We start from the raw sequence: 19,451 nt of genomic DNA on the forward strand, positions 1-19,451 counted from the left end.
TGCAAATACAGTACGAGCTAATAGGACCATACTCTGTGCAGAGCGTTGGTGCTGCTTAAGCAGTCTCCTTGGCTATTGGGCACAATCCTGGACGTGTTGCCACTCCGACACAGGATACCAACATCATGCTGGCACTCATCTTGCCGGCCTCGGAAGGATAACAGGCTGAGTCAACCCCACCTGGTATTAATTCAACAGCTGAGCCGAATTTGAACTCAGGACCCTCGGATCCAAAGCCGACCACTCTAACCATTAAGCCAACACCAAGCACAATACAGTACTGCTTGTTGCATTTTAGCAATCTGAAGCAGAATTGATTATGAAAGTTTTATACTCCACTGTCAAAAAATGCCAGATGACATGCTATTGTTTTTTTACATCATTCAATATCATGCCTGGTGTTGGCTTAATGGTGAGGGTGGTGGGCTTTGGGTCTGAGGGTCCGGAGTTCAAATCCCGCTCAGCTGTTGAATTAATACCAGGTGAGGTTGACTCTGCCTGTCATCCTTCAGGGTCAGGTATGGGAGCATGTGCCAGAACAGCGCGTCGCTGCGTCCACTTTCCGCCGGTACTCCAGGGGCCTCCATCTGGCCATCCCCCAGGCAGATGCCAGGCCCATCCCCATCTCCTTGAGATGATGGTCAACCTGCTGCAACCATGAGGCACGTGGTCGGCCCACTGGCCTCCTCCACTCATGAGACTCCCTCGCTGAGAGAATCTGGTGAGCAGGATCAGCGTCAGGAAAACGAGCCACATGTCCATACAGCCGCAGCTGACGCTCACGGACTATGCAGGTAACAAATCTCATCCGAGTCTCTCTCAGCAACCACTCGTTGGACACAAAATCCGACCAGCGATAACCAAGGATTCTTCGAAGAGACCTGGTACCAAAGGAATTAAGTCTCCGTCTCAGATCCTTGGTCAAAGTCCAAGTCTCGCACCCATAGAGCAAGACTGGAAGTACCAAGGACCTGAAGACTCGGACTTTCGTCTTCCCGCACAGGTACCGGCAGCGCCACACCCCATGATCCAGTGAATCCATGACTCCCCAGGCCCGACCCAGACGTCTATTGACCTCCGGCTCACAACCTGCGGAGACATGAATATCACTGCCAAGGTAAGTGAATCTATCCACGACCTCAACATCCTCACCACAAACAGACACAGACAGGACAGCAGCATCCAAGATGTCACCGAAAGCCTGGATCTTAGTTTTGACCCAAGAAATCCGTAATCCCAACGGCTCCGACTCCTCATTCAGCACCTCGAGGGCCCCCAAGAGGATGTCTAAAGTCTCCGCAAAGATGACTGCATCATCTGCAAAATCAAGGTCCGAGATCTTGACATTGCCAAACGATGCACCGCAACTTGATCTCTCCGACATCCTCCCAAAAATCCAGTCCATACAAGTGCTGAAAAGTGTGGGGGCAAGTACACATCCCTGACGAACTCCAGTAACAACTGGAAATAAGTCAGAGATGGTACCACCACACTTCACAGCACTCTCAGTACCAGAGTAGAGTTCAGACATCAGATCGATCAGTTTCAGTGGCACCCCACGAAGACCAAGAATCCTCCAGAGGACATCCCGATTCACTGAATCAAACGCTTTACAGAGATCAACATAGGCTGCAAGCAGCCCCTGCCGAAACTCTCGTCTGCGTTCGGTGAGGACACGAAGTGCAAGGATACGGTCAATCGTTGACCTCTTTGGTGTAAAGCCTGACTGCTCTGGACGCTGGTGCTCAAGCAGATGGTGGCGAACCCTATCAAGAATTATCCGAGCAAAGACCTTGCCCGGCACTGAGAGCAGCGTCACCCCTCGGTAGTTGTTGCAGTCTTGGCGATCACCCTTCCCTTTCCAGAGAGGGACAACAAGGCCCCTCTTCCAATCAGTTGGGATGATGCCTGTGTTCCAGGCAGAGCACAAAACTGCATGTAACGACACGAGTGCAGCATTTCCACCAGCCTTGAGAAGTTCAGCATGGATGCCACAAATCCCTGGAGCTTTGCCCCGTTTCAACCGGTTCACCGCAGCCCGTATTTCCACAAGCGATGGTGGACCACAGTTGATTCGAGGGTCAGCAACAGGGATTGTAACACCCTTGACGTCCAACTCGACAGCTGGGGGATCAGCCTGGTACAACCGCTCAAAGTAACCGGCCCAGCGGGCCTTCACTTCAGACTCCTCTGTCAAGAGCCTACCACTCTCTGCTCGAACTGCAGTGCTCCGAGGGATGGGCTTGGATGAACGTAATGCGCGAATTCCCCTGTAAGCGGGACGAGAATCACCTGTCCACAGGTGATGCTCTACCCCTCACAGATTCCTCGCACATAGGCCTCCTTGTCCACCCTCAGTGCACGTACAGTTTTACGCCTCAGCTCCCTGAACAGCTCAGCTCTGCCATTCAGCCTGGCCCTGCGACTCTGGTCAATGGTATCCAGTGTCCCTTGAGAGACAAAACTCTTCTTTGCCCTGCGGTGAACTCCAAGGCATCCACCGGCAACATCAAGGACGGTGGTCTTGAAGGTGCTCCACAACTCTTCAGGACCCCCCAAAGCACCCAGACCCCCCAAGTGTCCACTCAGCCTGTTCGCAAACTCCTCAGCTACTCTCTCATCCCTGAGCTTGGCAACATCCAGCCTAGGCTGGGATGGTACCATTCTCCAGGATTTAAGGTGCAGCTTTAGAGTTGCTACAACAAGCCTGTGGTCAGTATTGAGGAACTGAGCACTCCGGTAGACCCTGCAGTTCTGGATCATCCTCCAACGACCGTCAATGAGGACATGGTCAATCTCCTTTGCCACACCGCCAGCGTTGGAATACCAAGTCCAGCGATGAGCTTGCGGGCGCTGAAACCATGAACCAGCCACCCTAAGTCCATGACTTCTTGCAAAGTCAAGGAACTTAGTGCTATTCTGGTTCATAGTTCCTGACCCATGGGGACCAACACACACCTCATAACCATCCCTATCAGTTCCAGTCGATGCATTGAAATCCCCCAAGACTAGAAGTGTATCTCGTCTGGGGCACTGATCAACCACAGACTCGAGTGTGGCGTAGAATGCATCCTTCACGGTGAGATCACTCGCCTCAGTCGGAGCATAAATAGAGACCAGGGAAATGACACCTAAGGAGTGACGAATCCTTAATCTCATAATACGCTCGTTGACCGGTGTTACCTCAATTATCATTGGGGTCAGCTTATTGGACACAGCTACAGCAACTCCTTGGGTATGGTAACCATCAGAGCGACCAGACCAATAGTAGGTGTAACCACCCACCATTATCTCGCCGCAATCCGGTCTCCGAACCTCAGAGAGAGCTGCAATCCCGATGTCCAAACGCTTGAGCTCAGATGATAACAGAGACAGGTGATCATCCTCTCTTAGGGATAGGACATTCCAGGCACCCACCCAAAGGGACCGCCTCAGGTTAACCCAAGGAGACCGCCGTCTGGTGGACGACACCTCAGCACCACTCCGACACACTCTCCCGCAATCTGACCCAGGGATGTTACCCCGTGGTTTCCCTCCTATCAAAGATTGGGGGTCCCGAAGGCTTTGCCCCAATCCCGTCATCCGGTGAGCTGCCCTGCGAAGGGAAGCTGCACAGGAGGTACTTCCACGGAGTGGGTTTTCAGATTTTTTTGCGTTTTTGCGTTTTGCGGAATGAAGGGTTTTACGGTGGCCGGAGTGCAAATCCTGCCACCAACCTCCTAATAAGAAGTAGCCCAACTGCAGGAGGACGTCTGCAGACACAGTTGGGCACTAGATATGGATGGCCGTTGGCTCACAAGGAGCTCCTCCGCCCTTTGACAGGTTTTGTTTTTAATCCTGCTGGGTGTCCATATCCAAACACCCTCCTCACCAGAAAACCTGGTGGGGGAGACGGTTTAGTCGACGACAACCCGACCATGGAACAGGTTAGTACAGGTTTACATGGTACCTGTAGCAGGTCACAGATCGAACCTGACCTGACTAAAATCCTTCCGAGGTCGGCAAAATGAGTGCCAGCATGCTGGTATACTGTGTCGGAGTGGCAACCCATCCAGGATTGTGCCCAATAGCCAAGGAGACTGCTTAGGCAGCACCAACGCCCTGCACAGAGTATGGTCCCAATCTCATCCTAATATCAAGCGATATCCAGAAAGCATGAAGCATACAAGGAAACGTAACACAGGTGGAGGCCATTCAGTCTATCATACCTGCACGAACACCACACCAACCCATCGACACAAGATCCAAGGAAGAAAATGAAAAAAAAATTTTTCATCAATTAATTGTTTTTTCCCCCTCCCCCCCCCGTTCTTTTTTTCTTCCCCTAAAGGGGGGGGCATGGGCTTGGTTAAAAACACACATCAACCACACAACACCCCTTGACAAGATCCCTACCAACAGCACTCCATACACATGTACACAATTACCCATCAATGCTCACACTACCTAAAAGTCCTGTCAACATCCCCATACCTCCTCTATCTCCATAACTTCCAGGTACCTATGTAATTCTAATTTAAACATCTATTTTTTCTGCTGCCACTGCCTTTCCAGGGAGGCCATTCCATGCATTAACTACTCTCTGAGTGAAAGTCCCCTGCCTTGCTTCCGTCTTAACTCTCCTCTTCTTTACTCTCAGGCTATGGCCTCTGGTCCTATCACTGTCGACTCTGTAGAAAATAATTAATCGGCACTTATTTTATCCATACCTTTCATTATCTTAAACATCTCTATCACATCTCCTCGTAACCGCCTCCTTTCTAGTGTATAAAGCCCTGTCTCCTTCAGCCGCTCCTCATAGCTGAGTCTAGCTTGGCCCGGAATCAATCTAGTAACCCTACACTGAACCCTGTCTTTGGCATTGTGGTGGAAAATAACTCAATTTCCACAAGTTGGATCAGCATACCAAAGCAGAATCTATAATTTCGTATATACGAAGGAAGGACATTGAATGATTCACTGAAACATTTGAATGGACTCCACTGAAACAGAATCTCGAAGCAATTCCTCTTATTCACAATTTGACATTCCAAAGAATGGGAGGGGAGACATTTGGCAACTCAACTACAGGATTAGCTGATAAGCATCAGGCAAAATAACTCAAAACTGCAATACGTGTCCACTTTGGGTGTCAGGGAGTGAATGACACAATCGCGGCGAAAGCTTGCATTGTTATCAACCAGGTCACCCTGTTTCATAGTAAGACATTCCTTTTATCAATATGTAGGTCAAAAGACTCTTGGATAAAGGGAAGCATTAACGACAGCCAATTCGACTCTTGCAAAAAAATTAAATATATAAAGTATGAGCAACAATTATAATTGAGAGTACATGAATATAATTATTTTTCTTCCACAGCATCGATGTCCTTCCGAAACTGTGGTGACCAGAAATGCACACAATATTCTAGATGTGGCCCTCACTAAATTCCTGTACAATGTTAGCACCACCTCTTTTGATGTATAAATGATCCCCCTCCGAATACAACCTAAAACCCGATTTGCTTCACCGATAGCAACCTGGCACTGCTCTACCTGCTTACCTCCCATATCTATTACCACCACCAGATCCTTCTCCTTTGTAACATGCTCCAAAATTACCCCTAGCATCCTGTAATCTCTATTTTCATTGTTCTTTCCCATTCCCAACACCTTACACTTGCTCAGGTTAAATTCCATCTGCCAATCTTTGACCCAATCTATACAAGTATCAATACTTTCCTGAATCTGATCACCACCTCCTCTGCTATCCACCTCACCTCCAAGCTTTGTGTCATCTGAAAATTTGGAAAGCTTACTCTTTACCCCGTTATCCAAATCGTTGCTGTAAATAATGAATAGTATTGGTCCGAGTACTGATCCCTGAGGTACCCCGCTACTTCCATCCTCCCAGCAAGACATCCTCCCACTCACAGCCACTCTTTGCTTCCGACCACTAAGCCAGTTTGCAATCCAATTAGCGACCTGACCAGTCATTCCACGAGCCCTCACTTTGGTTAACAAGCTCTGATGTGGTACCTTATCAAATGACTTCTTAAAGTCTCGATATACTATGTCCACTGTCTTTCCCTCATCGACCCAACCAGACACTGCTTCATAGAACTCTATAACATTTGTTAAACAGGAACTACCTTTGGTAAACCCATGCTGACTACCTTTAATTAGTTTGTATTTGTTTGAATGGTTCCTCATCCGGTCCTTAATTAATGTCTCCAACACCTTCTCCACAACGGAAGTCAAACTTACAGGTCTATAGTTCCCCAATTCCTCTCTAGATCCTTTCTGAAATAATGGTGTTACATTAGCGGCTCTCCAATCCTCCGGTACCTGTCCTGACTCCAGTGAGCTATTGAGAATATCCGTTAACATCTCGCTTACCTGCTCAGCCACCTCCGTCAATCCTTTTAGGCGCATATTATCCGGACCCAGAGCTTTATCTTCTCTTAAATAACCTAGCTGTTCCTTTACTTCATCCACTCCAACCTGGATCTTCTGTAAAAGCCCTTTCTCACCTCCTTCATTGATACTCTCAGCTATTGGCAATTCTCCTGACTGTTCTTGTGTAAAAGTTGAATCAAAATACCTGTTTAATAAGCCTGCCATCTCACTTTAATCACTAACCACTCTCCGGGTGCTATTCCTCAATGAGCCCACACTGGTCCTCTGTCCTGTTCCTTTCCCCTGATACACTTAAAGAAAGCTTTGCTATTATGTTGAATATTCTTAGCCACGTCCTTCTCATACTCTCTTTTGGCTTGGTAAGTTACTTTCTTGACTTGCCTCTGTTTACTCTGATAGTGATATAAATCTAACTCCAGTCCTGTTATTTTAAACCGAATAAAATAACAATAATATAAAAAAATAAACCGAATAAAACCTAAATAAATAAATAATAAAGCAAGGCAAAGGATCCCCTGGCTCTGGCTCTGTCTCCGTTAAAGCCAGACTAGTTATTTTGCTAGTTCCGCATTCCTTTTGCACTGTCAAGTCACATGGAAGTTCCGATCCCTTAGTTGTACTGAGCAGAAACACGTCACACTGCAGGTGAGAGTCGCTCGGCGAGGCCTGGCCTCGCGAGGTTCGTACGCCTTTTGGAATCACCAATAACTCCCATTCATCCATCCAATCGTGCTCCCCCTTGAGAAACGACACACCACTGCGGATGATTGTTGATGTTGTAACCCATGTTTTCAGTCCAATATGCTGCATTTATCTGTGTGTCTGCATGAGTGTGTTTAACATATTTAACAAGCAACTCAAACTGACCTTTCTTCCTATTATTTAATCCCCTGATATATTGTTGAATGGAATACGCCGACTTGCAGGACCAACAGGTTAAAATTACTCCAGCTTATTTCATAAAATAGCAGCTAGTCATGGAGCATAATAGACGAGTCATTTGACGAGTATCACAAACATTCTATGTTTTTATTTTTCTTGATGTGAGGCTCATCATGGAGCTTGGACATAAGGAACAGGCAGGTGCGTGGCCCTTTTGAAGCCCTGGAGGAAAAGATTGGGCTACAATGGCCTCAGGAAGGCAATTCCAAAAATTGTAGAAGCAAAGAACAAAATAATTAAGGTGTGCAGTCAGCTTGGATTTTGAAACTTTCATGAAGAGGGTGGTACTGGAAGAACATGTGCATTCGTAAGTTGTTAAAGCATGAGTCACATTTGCTCTACGGCTAGGATACGGCGGCAGTACCCCCCCCCCCCCCGAATTGACAGAAACGTGCGGCGGCCACAGAGTTTCTGAGGTGGCCTCAGGGTGGCCCTACACCGTGTGGCTATCTTTTACAGGCCGTAGGGGTCTCCGTGGAATTAAAGCGCAGAGTTATAACTTTTTTTCATTTCTAGGTTGGACGTAGCAATTCGACAAGCCGTAGCCATGACGTCGATGTGTTCCATGTCGACCATACGTAGGGCGTACGGTGGGCTTGCGTTATTTGTGCGTTTTCCGTAGGCTCTTATCAATGAAAAATGAATTTTGCCAACCCCCAAAAAATTACGGCGGCCGCACTATTTCCACGTTCGTCTTAGGGCCCCCCTGCGGTCGCCTTGCGGGCACCTTGAGGCTACCTTGCGTCTGCCTTGAAAATTCTATGGCCGCCGCAGGGACGCCCTAAGGTCACCGTGCGACATCAAATCAAAGACCGTACGGCACCCCCACGTTTTCAGTCTCCACAATTTCTAAATACCCCGTGCGGCTACCCAAAAAATAAAAACATATGTGACTGCTACATTGTGTGACCGTGGAAATACAGCGGCCGCCCTATAATTGCTAGTGGCCATAGATTATTTAGACTCTACGGCCGCCGAGCCAAATGTGCATGAAGCATTAGGAAGGTCAGAGTGCTGAGAGGGAAGAGAGGTTTATACCGGAGAGGAAATAAAAAAAAACAGAGCCCATGGACCTGCCTGCAATGTGAGAGTAACAGACCTTGTACTTGAGCCTCTTGGTGGGAGATTCCAATAATAACAAAATAACTACCTGCTATGGACTACGATATGACACGATGTGTAATGGCCTGCAAGAAGGAAGAGATGGTTTTACATAGTATCTAAGAGGTCTTTTACATCGATGTGGAACAAGACTGGGCCCAAGTCAAGCTCCACTGGGAGAACAGAAGAGAGGGTTCCATTGATGGTAATGTGTTGACTGCATGAGTGGAAGAAGGTAGAGACCGGTAAATGAAAGCAGCCTTGTATGGCATGGGCAGAAAGTGTAGCAAGCAGAGAAGATATATGTCCAGGGAGATGGTCCTTACCTCTTGAGATGGTGAGCTTCTGGCCATTACTGGTCGAGGATTAGCAGCATATCGAGATTTGAGTGACAGGGACAGAATCCAAACTTGTGGTCAGAGTTCAGGCTGTTTGAAAAGAGGAAAGCTTTGACATCAGCAGCAATGATGGATTCCATGACTTCACTGATAATTTGAAGTTTGCCCGTCTGTAGATGAGAAGATCTTTCAGGCACACACAAGGTAGCCAAAGGAGGAAGGGATGAAAAATACAGACAAAGGAGAAGCAAGAGCAGTATAGCGGGATTCGACAACATGAGCAATGGTGTCATCTGGACGATCATCAAAGGAGACAAAGTCCAGTAGACAGTGGGTATAAAATGGTAAGATTTGGACAAAGCAGGATGGGTTGGACACATTTGGAGGTGAGCATTGAGTTGAGACATTTTGCCTTATCTCAGACAATCTGCAGTAATGTCATTTGGGGTGAGCTCAGGGATGGAGAGGGTGGGTGGGATGGGGAAGGGAGCATGTACCAGAGATGGACTTGACAAGGCACGACCATGACTTGGACGAAGGAGACTGGTTGGAGAGTTCAGCATTGAGATTTTTAAGATTAATTTTTTTCTGGATTGCCTCAAGATGGATACACACTTGTTGGGAGCCTTATGGAGTAACCTGAAGTTACCATCGGTCGGGTTAACTTTCCATTTTGAAAAAAAGCAAACTTCTTGACTGCAAATACCTCAACCTCATCACATGATTCAGTGTAATGGGATGCAGAGAATCACTGCAGATGGGATAGGATAAACCAGTGCATGAAACAAAGTAAACTCCTCTGGATGTATTCCCAGGCAGAATCAATTCAGATGCAGTGGAGATGACAGCTCAATCCTTTTGTGAGAGGGCAGATTGCAGTCCCCGACAGTTAGCAGGTGAAAATAGAAGCCACATCTCTATGGCAGATTATGGCTGTGTTCCAAACAGAACCTGATGTTCACAGTTAAGTTTCCACCCACTTAAAATCACCTACCTATTTTTCCAGTTAACCTTGTGGAATTCCAATCTGACAACCTCAACTGACTTGCTGCTACATGGCTGCTTGGCAGGATGATCAAGAGGAACAAACACTCTTCGCTAAGCTGTCTAGCCTGGGTTGAATCCAGGGCCCAGCTATAAACTGTCACCCGGTGTTTCACAGGCAAGGTGACTCATCAACATGTGTGCCGTCCCGCGGATGCACTTTAAAGAGCAGGTTTTGGGTTGCTGATGACTTCGCATGATTCAAAGGTTGTAATCACATTAATAATCGTTGGGCAATTATTTTCTTACATTTGAAACTCAAAATATGCTAAAATTAACTTTTAAGTCAAAACGCTTGTCAGTGATCGAAAAACAGACCGGAATTTACCGAAGATGCTATGACGTCACGTTCTCCGAAAACTTCGTGAACATTCGGAAACAGCATGTGAACAATGGCGAGATGCGAATCAGAGAGTGATTTCAGTGGCGATGAAATTGAGTGTTTTCATTCCGATATTGCCGAGGATGAGTCGGAGGATGATGGGAATTTATACGATGGAGTTTCTGGCCCTGAGCCATATAAATTTGAGCCACTTGCAAGTGTCAGAAAACAGCCTATTTCGTGTACAAGTGGCAGGACTGATTGCCCGGCAGTTCACACTGACAGACTACACCAGACAGATTGGTTTGTAGATTTTCATTTTCTTGTTCGATGCATAAAATAATGTAAAATTTGATTCGTCTGTGACTTGAAACAATAATTTTTAACCCTCGAGTCACTCAAAAGTCAGAAATAGAATGAATCAATGATGGACCGAAATATATTGTTGCAGGCCGGGGGTCGGCCACCAACCGACCGCTCTGAACGGAGCCGCAAGTCGAGTCGGCCCGACCGATCGCCCGGAATATAGATCGCCGCCCGGATAACTCCGAGCGACGGGTCCTTGTACAAGAACCGAAATACGCCAATCGGCAGATCACGTGGGGTAGGGTCGATTGCCAATCTTCAATGTACCTAAATACCCACGTGATCCAACTACCGGGGTATTCCACCCTCGACGGATCTCGTACGGAACAAACCGCCGAGGCGAGCTTGTCCGTGCGCGATTCCGAGCGGCGTAATTGCCGAGAACCGTTGGTCCAAATGTCCCCCTATTATGGCAAACCAACGGCTTCCTAACTCCCAACACACGAAATGTTCAGTCAAAGAGGGAATGGACGAAACAAGCAAGTTTACATTTACACAAGGACATTTATTATAATGAAACACATATGCAATTAAATAAGGCAAAACACGTATGCAATTATACAAGCAACAAAAGAACTACAACCGTCTATAAGCAATTATTAATGTACAGTCACTTACACAGTTTTACTTACGGGACTCGGCGCCACAAACATTCATTCGAAAGAAAAGCAGGAAAAAGACCCCATCAAAGGCAATAGGGTCAGACTGGACCTCTTGGGTCTTTATTGCGTGGGACTTGGCAAATCGAACGAGTCCCACGAGACCGTTGCAGGTTATTTGCACCCTCGTGGTGTCTGGCTTGGGCGACCCACGATGCTCCTTCCCCACGGCAGCTAGCGTAGCCGCGGTCGAGCTTGGGCCTTCCGTGTGGCAGGCGAGCTCTCTCCGGCTCTCTCCACACGAACGCGCTTGGGCGACCCGCGATGCTCCTTCCCCACGGCAGCTAGCGTAGCCGCGGTCGAGCTCGGGCCTTCCGTGTGGCAGACGAGCTCTCTCCGGCTCTCTCCACATGAACGCGCGGTTTGCGCAACACAGCAGGCAAGGCTGCGCCTCCAGCTCGCGTCTCCTTCGCGACGCCCGGACTTCCACACAACTCCTTGGCTTCTGGGTTCCTCCCGACTCCCCCAACTGCCGAAGCAAAAAGCTTACTCCTCCCACGGGACTCAGCACACGGACTCTGCCACGGGACTCCCACGAGCTCAGCCAACGAACTCAGCCCTACCACGGGACTCTTTTTACAGGACTTCCACGAACTCTTCTTGAACAAAGAAAAGATGTCCTCTTTATCCTTTGCACCCCTCCCCCGCACCCGGCGTGACTCATGCCCTCGTGATCCACCCCCCCCCCCCGGAGGGAGTTGTTGACGTCACCGCAGGGTTCTTCTTCCTCTTCGTAGAAGAGGGGGAGGGACGTCTCCATTGTTTGCTCCCTAACTATTACATCGATCCGCAGCGCATCTAATCGATTTCAAAACATTTAAACAATGGTAGGTGAGCTGTCTAGGGAACATGCACTTATCGACATAGCTGACTAAGGGAACCTGTATGTTGTGTGCAATTGAATTCCAAATTCGTAACACTACCCCCTCCCCTTTTTACAGACTGGTCCCGAGTCGTCAAATTTTCGTGTGACCAGCATGTGTAAGTTTTCCCCTAGTACGTTCTACCTTCGGATCCCTGAGTGCGACATTTCTTTTAACGTGTCGCAAAAATAAATAACCCAATGCGCTGCGTAACTAACGAAACAAACTCTCACAGACTCATTCAGACAACTTAACTAAAATTGCCGGCGCTAAAACAAACATGCAGGTGGGGTTCCACATATTTACAATCTTAACTTATCTATTAAATTACACGAACCATGGCCCAGAACTTGTGATCTGTGAAAGGGGAAAGGCAAAAGTCATAGCAAAGTCTTTGGTGCAGGGAAATGGATGGAGATGGTTGCAAAACACAAAAAATGGACTGGATGCACAGGCTGCCTGCAGGGCAGTCCTCACAAAACTGGATGGTCCTGGCGCGCATGGTGATGGATGGACACGGGGAAAACGCAAACAAGGGCGAGCAGGCATGGGGTCATGGCAGAGGCAGGCAACTAGGCATGGCAAGGTAAGCCCATGCAGAACAGGCAGCTGCAGCACAACAGGCTGGCAGGTGAAGCTGGCCGGCCTCTGGTGTGGTTCCATCAGATCTGGAGGGAGTGCAGTGGTGCCGGCCGCTCTGAAGGCGGGCTCGGACCTAGCCTACTGTCTCCCCCTACTCTATCGCCTTTGCCTGTCTCTGTCCATACCCACTCCTTTAATTTGCCACACAACACAACAAAATTTAGCCCCTCTTTATTTTTATAATTGTCTCCCTAACCCCCTTTATTGTCTTTGTCCGGCTCGCCTATCCTGTTAACCTAGCCTACTCCCAACCCCTACGTTCCCTTTCTGGAGGGGAATAGGGAGAGACTAGCGTCCTGTCTCGAGGCCCAACAAAGCCTCAGAATGGCCTCCTCAGAGTTCAGCGATCTACCAAGGTGAGTCCAGCGGCCGACAACGAGTAAAGGGATGGATGGTGCGAAGGGGTACATCTCCTATCTACCCTAACATTCATTAACCTGAAACTACCCCGGGGCTTTAAAAAAAAACGCCTCAAACTTTAAAACTATCGGTTCTAAAAACCATGATTCCCGTCGCCTGTGTTGGTGTCCATTATAAATTTGGGCCTTGCCCTCAAGTTTTCATATGTGCCCTCGCACAATTTCCTGGCTGGGCAGCGTGGCTCAACTGGCAGGAACTCCCCCTCTGCCGAACTATAACCATGGCACCCCCAGGCCCGCAGGCTGCCTCCGAGCCTAGCTGCTCCCTACAAAGCGGGGGTTGCTCTCTCTGGCATTGCCCCCCTTCCGATGCCCACGTGGCGTGTTGATGCCACGGGTCCCTTTCCGAGGGTCGCCCGTGCCCAGTACACTATCCCAGCCCCTCTTGGGCCCTTAGCCTACTCTGGCCGACTAGTCCGGTGCCTGGGGTGCCCACTAAACAAAACTGACCTTTCCACAGCCACGCTCCCAGCCGGTCCATGAACTCTTGCACCCCTCCAAACGGGTTTCGTGCCTTCTCTCGACACCAACAACAAAACGACCTCCTTTTTGTAAATTTGACTACCCACTAACTAACATTAAACTGACCCCGGGGTCCCTTGGGTGGGAATCACTCCTCCCCCCGATGAGTCATTCACACCATGCATACCACATTCGCTCTACTTACACACTTGGGCCCACTGGCCCTCACTCATTCCTCACACACTTTCCATCTCGCAACTCACACCAACACTCCACACTGCCATCCTTCTCACTAAATCCCCTGACTAACTCGTGCTCCCTCGTCATCCCTTAAAACTCATGCACGTTCCATTTACTCTACGTAGCTAAGCTACGTCTCCACTACACATTTCCAGTCTGTCCGTGTCTCCAAAAATCCAAAAATTCCATTTCCTAAATCTAAACTAAAATCCCTCCAACTAATCCATTCCACGGGCTCCATGAGATACAACCCATGTCCCCATGAAGCCGGTCTCACTAACTCTAACCCATCCTCCTAAATAGTACTTCCTCTGCCCCCAACAAGGGGGTCTTCCACCCCTTGCCTGGGAATCCTGTTCACCCAAAGCGAGGCTTGCTTTTCTCAACTCTTTTTTTTTTTCATAATGCGCACCACCAGCGCGGCAGTTCACAGCCGCGCTCTTTTTCCGTGACGTCATGGCAGCTGCTTGCACCCCGCGCACCTCATCCCTCTTGGATGGTACCATCCAGCAGGAATTCCCTTCTGCCGGATTCCAAACACACGTGCAGCCATGACGTCACTCTGCGCATCTCAAAGCAAGCCCGCGTTTTGAGGGCTTCCCCACGCGAACACATGTGCTCTGCTCGTCGGAGCTTTACAAACACGCTCGCGTGAAGAACCCATCCGGTCCAAATTCCGAATCCAGCCTAGCTTCTGTCCGTCCGCGGGATCGGCTAACATCCACCACTGGCGTTTCCGGACCGGGTTTCACCTGCGCAGCCCGCGCACGTGGCGGCCTTGTGTGTAGCACAGCACAGACCCCGCGCTCGCTGTTGTGCAAACCCGGCACGGTTCCCAATTCAGCTACGGCCGCTACTCGTCCCTTGTCCTTCATCTGGTCCCGTCATCGTTCAACGCACACACTCCTGCATGCCACGACGCCCACACACTCCACCATGGCACTCAGACACGGGGATGCGGTTGCGTCCTCCCGCATACCGACTGTCATCTCCCTCACATACAGCGCTCTCACACACGCCGTTCCTTCCACCCTCGGTGTTTCTCTCACACACTTCGAAACCACACACGCTGTTTCCCTCGCACACTCTGTTCCTTCCACACTCGGTGTTTCCTTTACACATGGCGTGCTGGAAGGCCCGCATTTCGGCACACTCGCCACCAGGCACACCATATTACTCACACACGCGGGGACACTCACACACGGTGTTTCACTCACACATGGTAGTGCTTCATCCACACAGACCGTTTCACTCACACACACGGCCTCTCTGACACGTGGTGCTTCATTCACACACAGAGTGCAGGGAAGCACGCACCCCGGCTTACTCGTGACCACACTACTCACACACGGGGTCTCTTCCACACATGGTGCTTCATCCACACACGGTGCTTCATCCACACCATGCGTGCTGGAAAGCACGCATTTCGGCACACTCGCAAACACACATTTCGACATCACACACACCGGAACAACCACGCTGGGAATTAGCACCACCTCAAGGGGTCCCGGGGTTTCCATAACCCCCAAGCTCCGCGTCCACCCATTCACAGCACTCACCCCCTTTACTTCGCAAGGCTCGATCGTCGCGATCCTCCTCAAGGGGGCACAGTCCCTCACCTTGTTCCTGAAGGAGGCCATCCTGCTGCTCGCACCGGGTCACAAAACACTCCCCCAGCTCAACCTCATTGTCCCTCACTATCCCTACCTGTGTGTGCTCGTCAATTACCTGGAGTTTCTCCTCTACTTGCTTTATCTCAGTCACCTCGTTTATAATTTCCATTTCTTCCTGGCTTTTCGTCCGTTTCCTGTTCTATTCCCCGTGGCTCTGGTGTTCCTTCCTTTGTCTCCTGCGTCTCCGTGCATTTCTCAGTCACCTCCACGTGTCTCGTCCTGCATGTCTCAGTCACCTCATTTAATTTTTCCCTCTGTGTCACCATCACTTTTTCCGTCACCTGCACGAGTCTCGCCCAACGCGTCTCGCGAATTATTTTGTCCTCTCCCGCGGGGCCGACACAGTCCACACTCCTCCTTGTCGTTTCGGTCAAGCTGCCACGTGGTGCCGCCATTTTGCACACCGTTGTCCACGTTTCACTGCACGCAATTGCCATTCTGCCCACCTGCAGGCCTCGCCCCATGCTCTTCATTTCACCCCGCAGCGTTTGCACATTCTCATCCATTTTTGCCAGCAATATTTCCAATAGCTGGCCCATGTCAGGTGGCCCGGTGGCAGTCGCTTCGCCATTACTGGGCGCGGATCTGACGGGGACTGAGGAGGGATTTTTACGGAGGAGGGGAGGTGTCATACACCGCGGCCCCCGCCGCTGCGCACATTGCGGACTCTGCATTTATTTGCGGGGAATAGTTAACCTGCATAGTCATTTCGTCCTGAGCCATAGATTCTAACATTTCCAAATCCATTCCTAATCCCTCCTGCCCCTGCTCGCCTTGGCTGAACATTTTACGTGCTGGGAATAAAATTTGGGGACACGGGGGGTTTGCTCCGTATACCCCTGATCCGACTCCATGAATTTTTCTATGGAGGCGGAGGGGGCCGAATCGCGCTCCTGGCAACCAATTGTTACAGATTCGAACCTATAAATTTACGGAGGTGGATGGGTTCACACCCCACTCCTGACTGACTACCAGTTGTTACAGGCCGGGGGTTACCTGCACCCTCGTGGTGTCTGGCTTGGGCGACCCACGATGCTCCTTCCCCACGGCAGCTCGCGTAGCCGTGGTCGAGCTCGGGCCTTCCGTGTGGCAGGCGAGCTCTCTCTGGCTCTCTCCACACGAACGCGCTTGGGCGACCCGCGATGCTCCTTCCCCATGGCAGCTAGCGTAGCCGCGGTCGAGCTTGGGCCTTCCGTGTGGCAGGCCGGCTCTCTCCACACGAACGCGCGGTTTGCGCGACACAGCAGGCAAGGCTGCGCCTCCAGCTAGCGTCTCCTTCGCGACGCCCAGACTTCCACGCAGCTCCTTGGCTTCTGGGTTCCTCCCGACTCCCCCAACTGCCGAAGCAAAAAGCTTACTCCTCCCATGGGACTCAGCACACGGACTCTGCCACGGGATTCCCACGAGCTCAGCCCACGAACTCAGCCCTACCACGGGACTCTTTTTATGGGACTTCCACGAACTCTTCTTGAACAAAGAAAAGATGTCCTCTTTATCCTTTGCACCCCTCCCCCGCACTCGGCATGACTCATGCCCTCGTGATCCACCCGCCCCCCGCTCAACCACGGGTGGGAGGGAGTTGTTGACGTCACCGCAGGGTTCTTCTTCCTCTTCGCAGAAGAGGGGGAGGGACGTCTCCATTGTTTGCTCCCTAACTATTAAATCGATCCGCAGCGCATCTAATCGATTTCAAAACATTTAAACAATGGAAGGTGAGCTATCTAGGGAACATGCACTTATCGACATCGCTGACTAAGGGAACCTGTATGTTGTGTGCGATTGAATTCCAAATTCATAACAATATTATACACCGCAGCCTTGGCGTTGAAGTCTTTCTGACAGCTGAGCTTGACCCCAGCGAAAGTGAACAGTTAGAACAAACCCCAACTTTCAAGAGACTGTTGTGGCATATAAATACTAAAACATGTTTCGCCTCATTGGGAAATATTCTACCAAATTTAGAAAAAAAAGTGGAAAATTGAACAATTTTTTACAATTGAAATGAAATAGCCCAATTTGCTGATGCTGTTTAAAAAAGTAATTTAATCAACAATAAGTTGATTTGTTGAGAATTTTTTTTCATGCTTGTGTTTTTCAGAAAGTTTATTTTGTGTTTTTCCTTGTCCTCTTTAAGAATGCATTTCAAGGTTTTTATCACTTAAACTCAACAATTGATTCTGTGACGGAGCAGTATCTGGAGAACTTGTCAACCAACAACTCATATTCACAGAGTGGTGATCAGATGTGTTTTTGCCTTCATAATCCTCGGCTGTGAAATGGTCACCACAAATGACAAGTCCACCCAAAGGGTCCTCTTTACCCGTTTTCTTTGGGGCGAAAATCCATCCGTTTTGTTTGTACAAATCTTATCCACTGCCGGCGAATGTTTGATTCCTTCGGGAATCGGTGGGAGCGATTACCCGTTTTCCAGCCATTTTCGCAAAACATGACGACACACGTACGAGTCATGATGTACAAATATCCAAATAACTTTGTTCTACAATAATTCAAAATAAAAAAGGATAATATAGACAGTTGCAAGCTCAAAAAAGCGAAAGGACGGCCCGCTGAACTGGACACTCCTCCAATGAGCGAGTGAGCGTCCGCTTTGTTTTGGAGAACGTGACGTCACCATCCATATATGGCACGCGGCTGTTTTTTTCAACAGCCTCGAGAAATAACAACTTCGGAGTTAAATTTCATTAATTTTCCCAATAGTTAGGCAACCACAATAGTTTGCATCGAACTATTTAATGCACATATAATCATATTGATAAGTTTTCAGCACATGTTTGGTGACCCGCAACCTGCTCTTTAAACGAGCGTCCCATCTGCCAACATTAGTTGGTTGATGTTAAGGATCCCACAGTGTCCTTCCCGAAGAGTATGTAAGCTATCCCTGGCACCCTGAACAAATTCCAAATTCCTGCCATAACATATAGAGGGCATTACATCAGCGGCACAGCCACGCCCTCAGCCAATGATGATACCCATCAGCCTTGTGCTGCATACGAGCGAAGATGAAGTAAGTGTACTGGGAAAAACATCTTTCTCCAGAAAGTTATGCTCCATAACTTGTCCATTGATTACCAGATACTTGGTGAGCCAACAACAAACATATTGCACGTATATTGGTGTGTCGATGAGGATGTAAAATGAAGGAAAACACGCCAAAAATGATATTTTATCGCACACAGATGGTGTTGTCGTGGCGCTGTGGTTGTTATTACCTCGGCCACCGAAGGTGAAGGAGGTTATGTTTTCACCTCTTTCTGTCTGTTTGTCTGTCTGTCTCTCTGTCGATGTGTTTGTTTGATTGTGTACAGGATATCTCAAAAAGTTGTAGACGGATCCGGATGAAATTTTGTGGGCAGGTTGGGTGTGTGACAAGGACGGACCGATTCGATTTTGGTGAAGATCCGGGTCCGGATCCGACTACTAGAATTTTTTTAATGATTCTTCACCATTGAGAGATAGGGCCCAAAACGATACATAGCACAATATCTCAAAAAGTTGTGGACGGATTCAAATGAAACTTGGTGAACACATTGGGTATGTGACTAGGAAGAACTGATTCAAATTTTGATGAAGATCCAGATCCAGATCTGATAATTGTTTAAGTGATTCTTCACCATTGAGAGAGTACTAAACCGACATATAGCAGGATATCTCAAAAGGTTGTGGACGGATTTGGATGAAACTTGGTGGACATGTTGGGTGTGTGACAAGGACTGATTGATTTGATTTTGTTGAAGATCCGAATCCTGATACAAGAATGTTTTTTACTTGACAAGTGATTCTTCACCATTGAGAGATGGGGCCAAAAACGACATCGTCCTGTATAGCATGATATTTCAAAAGTGTATTGGTTCCGACATGTTCTCGTGGATCAGGCATTACTTGGCGGAGGTATGCGCTCTACCGAGTGCCCTTCTAGTTGTTTGTGTGCTCCTTCTATATACTGTTATGTATCTTTCGATTG

At 48.8% G+C, this 19,451-nt stretch overlaps 1 protein-coding gene across 5 annotated transcripts in view; it reads right to left on the reverse strand.

Annotated features, from left to right (window-relative positions):
- Positions 1–19,451, reverse strand: part of LOC147018613 (rap guanine nucleotide exchange factor 2-like) — a 213,699-nt gene that overhangs the window by 134,174 nt on the left and 60,074 nt on the right. The gene's annotated exons all lie outside the window — the stretch shown is intronic.

The sequence above is a fragment of the Eptatretus burgeri genome, chromosome 10, assembly GCF_056783735.1.
Source record: "Eptatretus burgeri isolate ZD-2024b chromosome 10, Ebu_testis_v1, whole genome shotgun sequence".
NCBI classification, from domain to species: Eukaryota; Metazoa; Chordata; class Myxini; order Myxiniformes; family Myxinidae; genus Eptatretus; species Eptatretus burgeri.